Genomic DNA, 9,955 nt, shown 5'->3' with positions numbered 1-9,955 from the left:
TGTACATTGGCCTGTGTTAAGATTATGGCACCACGCAACCAGGGTTTTAAACCAGTGACTGAGAGATTTTAGTCATCTCCGGTCAGCCATGACTCTCCCTGCCCTAGATGAGTAAGACCCCATTTACTCCTGGCCACCTCATGCATCCTGAGTATCACGATTAAATCTGAATGAGGCCACATAAAAATGTAAGTGTAAAAGCACCCAAGACACATTTAAAACTGATCACTCAAACCACTTCAGGAGATGGACCGAGATGCATCTGAGCCACGTATTATAGCAGCGTAAACACATCTGTCTCTCCAAGACACATTCGACACCCAAAACCCCTCCCAGTACAACCAAAACCCTTCCTAGTACAGCTAAAATCCCTCCAGTACAACTAAAACTCCTCCCAGTACAACAGAAACTTCTCCCACTACAACCAAAACCCCTCCCAGTACAACCAAAACTCCTCCTAGTACAATCAAAACCCCTCTCATGGCAACCAAAACCTCTTCCATGACGACAGAAACCCCTCCCAGTACAACCTAAACCCCCCAGAACAAACCGAAACCCCTCCCAGTACAGCTGGAGCCCATCCTAGCACAACAGAAACTCTTCCCAGTACAGCTGAAACTCCTCCCAGTACAACCAAATCCCCTCCCAGAACAACCAAAACCTCTTCCAGTACAACCAAAGCTCCTCCCAGTACAACCAAAACTCCTCCTAGTACAATCAAAACCCCTCTCATGGCAACCAAAACCCCTACCATCACGAAAGAAACCCCTCCCAGTACAACCTAAACCCCCCCCAGTACAAAAAAAACCCTCCCAGTACAACTGGAGCCCCTCCTAGCACAACGGAAACTCCTCCCAGTACAACCAAATCCCCGCCCAGAACAACTAAAACCTCTCCCAGTACAACTGAAATTCCTCCCAGTACAACCAACGCTCCTCCCAGTATAGCCAAAACTCCTCCCAGTGTGCTCAGCTACAGTTTTATTCATTTATTAGGACTATTAGGCTGTGTGTAAACGCAGCCAGTCAGATTACTGTATTCCAGTTTTAGTCAAGGCTCTTTATTCTGATTAAGCTACTAGTTCTCATCAGACTGAGGGATTATGCTTAGCAGATCAGACGTCTCTATGACGATTAAATGTGCCTATGAATTATTTTTATTCCGTTTGAGCTATTAGTCTGATTATTAGAGGATGATTAGGGTGCGTGTAAACACAGCCAGTGTTTTACACTCACAGAGTTAAAGAAGGGAAGAAAATGAGGGAGCATGCAGCAGCAGCCCCTCCCCGCTGCCCCCCCCACCCCCCGCTCTCTTACTGCAGCTAATTCCTGAACACTGCAGCTTAATGAGGCAGCGCTCTTAATTAGAGACAGAACCTCAGTGAACTCAGCTCAGAGTTACACAACACCACACGCAGAGAGAGAGAGAGAGAGAGAGAGAGAGAGAGAGAGAGAGAGAGAGAGAGGGAGAGAGAGAGAGAGACCAAGGGATGGGGGAGGGGGAGAGTGAGAAAAAGAGACGGACAGAGAGAGAGGAGAGACAGATAGACAGAGGGAAAGAAGAAAGAGAGAGAGAGAAAGAAGAGAGGGAGAGGAAAGAGAGAGAGAGAGAAAAGAGAGCAGAGAAAGCAAGAGACAGGGCAAGAGAAAGCGAGAGAGAGAGAGACGGGGAAAGAAAGGAGAGAGAGAAGTAGAGAGAGAGACAGAGAGATGGGGAGAGAGAGAGAGAGAGAGACGGGGAAAGAAAAGAGAGAGAGGAGTAGAGAAAGAGAGACAGAGAGATGGGGAGAGAGAGAGAGAGAGAGAGAGAGAGAGAGAGAGAGAGAGAAAGAGAGCGAGAGGGACGGGGGAAAGAAAAGAGAGAGAGAAGTAGAAAGAGACAGGGGGAGAGAGAGAGAGGAGAGAAAGAAGAGAGGGAGGGGGAGAGAGAGATAGAGGGAGAGAAGAGAGAGACAGAAAGAAGAGATGGAGTGGAGGGCTGGAGAGAGAGAGAGAGAGAGAGAGAGAGAGAGAGACCAAGAGATGGGGGAGGGAGAGAGTGAAAAAGGGGGAAGAGGGAGAGAGAGACACAGAACCAGAGATGGGGGAGGGAGAGAGTGAGAAAGAGATAGGGTGGTGGAGAGAGATAATGGAAGAGAAAAGAGAGAGAGCGAGAGAAAGACAGATGAGTGATAGAAAGGAGAGAATAGAAGAAAGAGTGAGAGAGAGGAGAGAAAGGAAGAGAAAGAAAATGTGAGTGTGTGAAAGAGAGAGAGAGAGAGAGAGATGGAGAGCGAGAGATGAAGATATAGAGATAGAACAGAGAGAGAGAGAGAGAGAGAGAGAGAGAGAGAGAGAGGTTTAGCAGTGCTCTCTGTTGGAGCTGTCAGGTTAAATTTGTCGACATTCGGCACGAAGCAGGACCCTAACCTGCTGTGGAACGTGCTCACCGGCGCACACGGAAAACAGAAAAGCAGAAAGAGAGGAGAAATGATGAAGCGTGTTTGGTTCACACTGCAAATCCGTTCTCCTCTCTCAGTTTCTCCCACATGTTCTGCAGCCTCCTCACCGTGGCCTACAAGAGGGATAAAAATAGCTCACAACACTCAGCCAATGAGCTCATTCATACATTCATGAAGGGCAGACGCTGATACAGAGCCGCCTCAGTTCTAATAAAGCAACATTTCCCTTCATCAGCAAGCGATATGCAAATATATGCATGCATGTATAATTAATAATTAACACACTGGCACAAAAGCATAACATCCGTCCGCACAGTGAAAATATACTCAGTGATACGAATAACTGCCTGTGTTCACACCTCACATCTTATGATGTTCTGTATGTGTATTTCATTTTAAAATGGACCACAGTGCAGCTGTGATCTCAGAAAAAAAAGATTTTATATCCATTACCGAATAGAAATGCAGTAAAAATCAGAGAAGCCAATAAAATTGTTTAGTCGATTCAAAAAAGCCAACAAATCACAGGCTAACAAAAAACAGGTTGCAATCACATACTAATAAATCACAGGCTATCCACACACATCTTCTAAGCCGCTTCTCCCTCAGGGTCGCTGGAGCCTATCCCAGCTGCCATCGGGCAGAAGGCATGATACACCCTCGACAGGTCACCAGTCCATCACAGGGCAGACAGACAGACATACACACACATTCACTCACACCTACGGGCAATTTAGTATGTCCAATTAGCCTGACTGCATGTCTGTGGGAGGAAACCCACGCAGACACGGGGAGAACATGCAAACCCCACACAGAAAGGACCCTGGTCGCCCAGCCGGAGAATCGGACCCAGGGCCTTCTTGCTATGAGGCGACAGCGCTGCCCACTGCGTCACCGTGCCGCCCACAGGCTATCCAATCATAAGTTAATCATTGATAGGTTAACCAGTCACAGTCTAACAAATCACAGACTCACCTAAGAAATAACAGGTTATCCATTTAGAAACCAATCACAAGCTAACAAATCATAAGCTAACAAATCACAGGCTAACAAGTAACAAGTTAACCAATCACAAGCTAACAAATGGTAAGCTAACCAATTACAGGCTAACCAATCACAGGCTTACATATCACAGATTAGGCTAAGAAATAACAGGTTACCCATTTAGAAGCCAATCACAAGCTAACAAATCACAGACTAAGAGGCTAATCAATTACAGGCTAACCAATCACAAGCTAACAAATCACAGGCTAAGAAGTAACAAGTTAACCAATTACAGCTAACAAACGGTAAGCTAATGACAGGCTAACCAGTCACAGGCTTACATATCACAGATTAGGCTAAGAAATAACAGGTTACCCATTTAGAAGCCAATCACAAGCCAACAAATCACAGACTAACCAATCAGTCACAGGCTAACAAATCATAAGCTAACAAATCACAGGCTAAGAGTCTAATCAATGATAGGCTAATCAATCACTGACTGACAAACCACAGGCTAAGAAGTAACAAGTCAACCAATCACAAGCTAACAAATGGTAAGCTAACTGGTTACAGCCTAAACAATCACAAGCTAACAAATCACAGGCTAATAGGCTAATCAATGGCACAATCAGTCACAGGCTAACAAATAACAGGTTAACCTTTCAGAAGCCAACAAATCACAGGCTAAAAAATAAAAGGTTGCAATCACATACTAATAAATCACAGGCTATCCAATCACAGGCTAATCAATGATAGGCTAACCAGTCACAGGCTAACAAATCACAGACTAGGCTAACAAATAATGGGTTACCCATTCAGAAGCCAATCACAAGCTAACAAATCACAGGCTAACCAATCAAAGGCTAATCAATGATTAGCATAGGCTAACCAATCAGTCACAAGCTAACAAATCATAAGCTGACAAATCACAGGCTAAGAGTCTAATCAATGATAGGCTAACCAATCACTGACTAACAAATCACAGGCTAAGAAGTAACAAGTCAACCAATCACAAGCTAACAATTGGTAAGCTAACCAGTTACAGCCTAAACAATCACAAGCTAACAAATGACAGGGTAATAGGCTAATCAATGACAGGCTAATCAGTCACAGGCTAACAAATAACAGGTTGCAATCACATATTAATAAATCACAGGCAGTTCCAATCATATGCTAATCAATGATAGGCTAACCAGTCACAGGTAAACAAATTGTCAGCTAAGTGAAATAACAGGTCAACCAATCACAGGCTAACAAACCACAGCTGGTGACCAAAAATGCTGATTAATATGCATTGTCCCTGTAAATCTACACTCTGAAAAAAGGTGGTCCTTCAAGGGTTCTTTGGTAAAGACAGTGACTCTACTTAGAACCATGAACACTCAAAGAACATTTTGCATGCTTAAATAATTCTTTGCTTGGTGAAATGGTTCTTCAGACTGAGAGAGAGAGAGACTATGAATGATGCGCTGAGAGAGAGAGACAGTATGAATGATGCGCTGAGAGAGAGAGACAGTATGAATGATGCGCTGAGAGAGAGAGACAGTATGAATGATGCGCTGTGGTGCGCTTGAGTAATTGGTAGCAGCATCATTATTGTGCTGCTGCGGGTGTGAGTGTCAGTGTGAATGGGCCGAGCTCATTCACGTCCACTGCTTCATGTGCAGAAGGTCCTGATTGTGAGACCAATTAGGCCACGTCACCCACACATAGCTCCACTCTCAGGTTACCATGGTTACCATGACATTAGCCATTATTATTAATATATTTATTATTGACTCTGGTAATATTCCACTCAACCATTCTTCTGAACAGGAAACATAAAATAAACACCATGAAACATAGAGTCTGTTATATTATACATACATACAGAGTGCATCATATTATAAGCACAACCATGCATACAAGACATAATGCATCAATTTAAACATATTATCATGCATATATAATGCATCATATTATTCATATTACCATGCATGTACAATACATAGTGCATTATATTATACATATTACCATGCATATATAATGCATTATATTATACATATTATCATGCATGTACAATACATTGTGCATTATATTATACATATTACCATGCATATACAATACATAGTGCATCATATCATACATATTACCATGCATATACAGTACATAATGCATTATATTATACATATTATCATGCATGTACAATACATTGTGCATTATATTATACATATTACCATGCATATACAGTACATAGTGCATCATATTATACATATTACCATGCATATACAATACATAGTGCACTATATTATACATATCACCATTCATATACAATACATATTGCATTATATTATACATAATACCATGCATATACAATACATAGTGCATTATATTATACATAATACCATGCATATGCAATACATAGTGCACTATATTATACATATCACCATTCATATACAATACATATTGCATTATATTATACAGGGGGCAGTCATGGGCTGGAGGTTAGGGAACCAGCCTTTTGACCGTAAGGTCGCTGGTTTGATCCCCTGAGCCGACGGTACGTGACTGAAGTGCCCTTGAGCACCTAACCCCCAACTGCTCCCCGGGCGCTGTGGACAGGGCTGTCCACCGCCCTGGGCAAGTGTGCTCACTGGCCCCTAGTGTGTGTGTTCACTAGTGTGTATGTGGTGTTTCACTGCATGAATGGGTTAAAATGTGGAGGTGAAATTTCCCCATTGTGGGACTAATAAGGGTCACTTAACTTAAAATATTACCATGCATATACAATATATAGTGCATCATATAATACATATTACCATCCATATACAATCCATATTGCACTATAGTATACATATTACCATGCATATGCAATATAGAGCACATAATAATACAGATGCATTTTATTTTGTATTGTTTTGGGGACTTGGCTCTTAAAAAATTGTCCCAAATTTAATCAGTGAATGGTAAAGCTTTATGTTCCTACAGTTTTGGTGAAACATCACGAAAATCACAGTGACGCTGTTAAAAGGTCGAGGAGGTTGATTTTCTAGAATGATGCTGATGAGAAAGGCAAACTGCTCAGTCTGTTTCCAGCAGAGCAGTGAGCAGTGGTAATGAATTTGTCACTGCAGATGGCCTGTGTGAGTGTGAGAGAGAGCTGTGTTATGTAAAACCATCAGCTCAGATATGAACGCAACCTCCTCAGAACAAAGTGACCTGACACATACTGCCCTCTGCTGACCAGTGATGGTACAGCACAGCAGTGGTGGACAAAGTACACAAATCATGTACTTGAGTTAGAGTAGAAATACCCAAGGTAAAATATTACTCCAGTAAAAGTAGAAGTTCCTCCCTTTAGACCTCCACTTGAGTACAAGTACTAAAGTATTTGCCTTCAAATGTACTTAAGTATCAAAAGTAAAAGTACGAAAAGATCAATTATGGCTCTGATGTCCTATTATCATTTTTATAACAAGACTCGCTTCATTAACTCATTTTAGGTGAAAATACTCCAGTGTCTCTCTTGGTAAACCAGTCTTTTAATAGACTGTCATTAATTAGTGACGCTGATGTCCATTAAAATTATCATAAGCACAAAACACTGAAGGGAAACAGTTTCCATCAGGTAGAACTGAGTGGCTCTGAAATCACTTTTTACAAACAAGCAAAGTTTCAGTTTAAGATTAATTTGAACTTAGTTCCAAGTTTAAGTTTAATAAAAACTTTAAACTCAGATTCACAAATGAGTTTCCTTTACTAAACTGCATCTGTAGGTCTCTGTTCATAAACATAAACTAGACAAAACTAATTCACTATAAAATGAAATGTGTTTGTATAAATTCAGAATAAAGACACGTCAGTCACAACTGCATATGAATACATATTTCTATATTGTGGTCTATTTACACAAAGTTAGGTTAGTTCATCATTTATGTTGAATAGACTCTCCCAAAATTTTACGCTGCTGCACTGATGTTGAGCCGTGTGCTGCACTGGGTCGGTATGACCAACAGGTCAAAAAAAGCTCAAAACAACGTGCGCTGTGCTCTGATTGGTGTTCTTCTTCACCCTTCTTTCGTTTTGACTTTGACAAGATATTAGACTTCGAAATGTAGTGGAGTGAAAGTAAAAAGTTGTCCAAAATGGAAATACTTCCGTAAAGTACAGATACACGAAAAACACTACTTAAGTACAGTAACGAATTACATTTACTTAGTTACTGTCCACCACTGATCGCACCGCACAGACACTAAACACACTCACTAGTCTGATCTGTGAAAAGGTCACTCTTAGTCTTTCAAAAATTCACACAGACTGACACTGTTTATTAGTTTATCTGGTCCAGCTAGCTTGTGTCTACACTCATTAGCCATTTTATCAGAAACACCCACCATATAAGCACATTCTATAGGTTTAGAATTACATCACTGGCTAACAGTGACTATTAGAACTAGGCATTCAGTTCGGGCCAAAAATGTAGAAACTCAAAAATCACCTGCATAATCATGCTAATTTCTGCTAGCGCTCCTATATGATTCTATTAGTATGTTAGTGCTAATTCATGTGCATTTTTTGGCCTTTCTAGGTTAAACACAGATATTTGAAGCCACTGATTGGTCAAAAAGTCAGGAACAAAGCTTGTAAAACTCATTCCATATGTTTTATCTGAAGCCTGTAACAGACATGAATATATATTTGAGCTTGTATGTATCAGTTTTAGTGTGACTCTTTCAGCAAATTGTCCTGGCTGTTTTCAGAACTTCCTTAGAATATGACTCATATTCACAGTTAGTGACATATCTAGAGTTTCCAGAAGATTTACAGTGATGTTTTTTTTTATCATTAATCGGTCCTAAATCAAAGCGTGATTGGTTGATTCCTCTGTCACTTCCTAATTATGTTGGCAGTTAATCTAACATGTAAGGCCTTCAGTCCAGCTCCTGAAGTCTTGACCAATAGGAGAGCTCGCTCGGCTGGATCTACCCGGAGCCTTATAGAGAGAGAGTCGTGTCATCTCCGTTCACTCCAATGGACCATTTTTTTCTTCCAGCAATGGTGGATCGTGGAGCCTCTCAATAGTTCCCGGAAGTTAGCAGCAATTACTAGCAGCGCAGCCGATTTGCAGCAGAGCAGACCGGTTGTGATTCACTTTAAGAGGGTATAACATTTAAAGAATCAGTTTGTATATGATCAGCACATCTGAATCAAGTTAAAATGTATATTAAAGCATGTTAGTAGATTATCCCCGACTAAATTAGTAGATTTAGGGAACATTAACAGATAACAGATCAGGCTGGGGTACTGAGTAAAGTTAGGAACCCATAATGTGATCCATGAACAGCCTAGTAACTGTAAATTCCCTGCTCTAATGTCGTTTCATCCACTGTTGTTGAATTTTAGAAAAGGCTTCTAAACATGATTTTTCACGGGGTGGGTGGGAGTTAAATATTAGTTAAATTTAGTATGGGGCAGAGCTTGTAGAGTGGAGGAGGTGAAGGAGATAAAGTGAGAATATCGTTATCCATTTTGGAGTATGAGCTAACGCAGGTTACACAATAAAAAGAAAGCTATTTCCGTGATACGTCACTATTGATGTGGACTTAGAGCACATATTGGAGATTTTTAAGAGTTAACAAATATAAGACTTATGGATTGAGCGTTTGCAGGCTTTGTCATTCTGTTGACTGTTATCTGTACATTATGTTGCAGTTTAGATGATTTTGGATTAGTGGCAAGAACCACGGGGGGATTCAACTCAGCCAAAAGACTCCCTACAATAAGACAGCACCCCCACCCTGCACCCTGAGTCTTAGCTCCCTGGGATTTGCAATTCTTTACCTATTCCTTATTTTTAATAAATAAAACATTAAGCTTCCCAGTGGTGTGGCTTTTGTTTGTGAAACGTATGCAATGTCACGTTGTTGTTGTAATCTTTAGTGATGGTCAGTTATTTAGTAATTGCTCCTGCTGACCTGAGCCAGCAGTTTTTTCTTCTGTGTCAGAGGAGAAACCAAACATTTCACTCCTTTCTCCGAGCGACTGAAGCATCTCCATGCAGCAGAGCAAACCATGGTGGGGACTATATGCAAGGACAACATGGAGAAAAGGGCACAGACAAACTGCCTGCCAGGCTATTCATGTTTGAGTTTGTTATAGCTTTATTTAATGAATCCATTGCAGCAAATATGTGCATAGTAAAAAGACAAGATACATAAAATATGTTTATATGTGTACAAACAAATATAAATAGATGTGTTTATCATGTCCTGTCCTGTCTGGACGTGATGTGTTTTAATGTACCCTTTTTAATAGCAGATTTTTGTGCAAGCCAAACAAATTTCTTTAGCTCCTTTTCCTTCTGTCCTTTCTGAAAGTCATAGAGTTTACAGTAACAACCATTAATTAAAGATGTGTTAATGTTATAAAATTAATCTGATCCCAATTCTGAAACATCCCTTCTCTTCCCCTCCCTCTAAGTATATCAATAAACATTAGGATGTGCCTGATCTTATAAACAACGACAAATCAATAAACAACGACAAAACACTT

The sequence above is a fragment of the Colossoma macropomum genome, unplaced genomic scaffold, assembly GCF_904425465.1.
Source record: "Colossoma macropomum unplaced genomic scaffold, Colossoma_macropomum, whole genome shotgun sequence".
NCBI classification, from domain to species: Eukaryota; Metazoa; Chordata; class Actinopteri; order Characiformes; family Serrasalmidae; genus Colossoma; species Colossoma macropomum.
The sequence above is the reverse complement of the archived record's forward strand: the minus strand, read 5'-3'. Positions refer to the sequence as shown.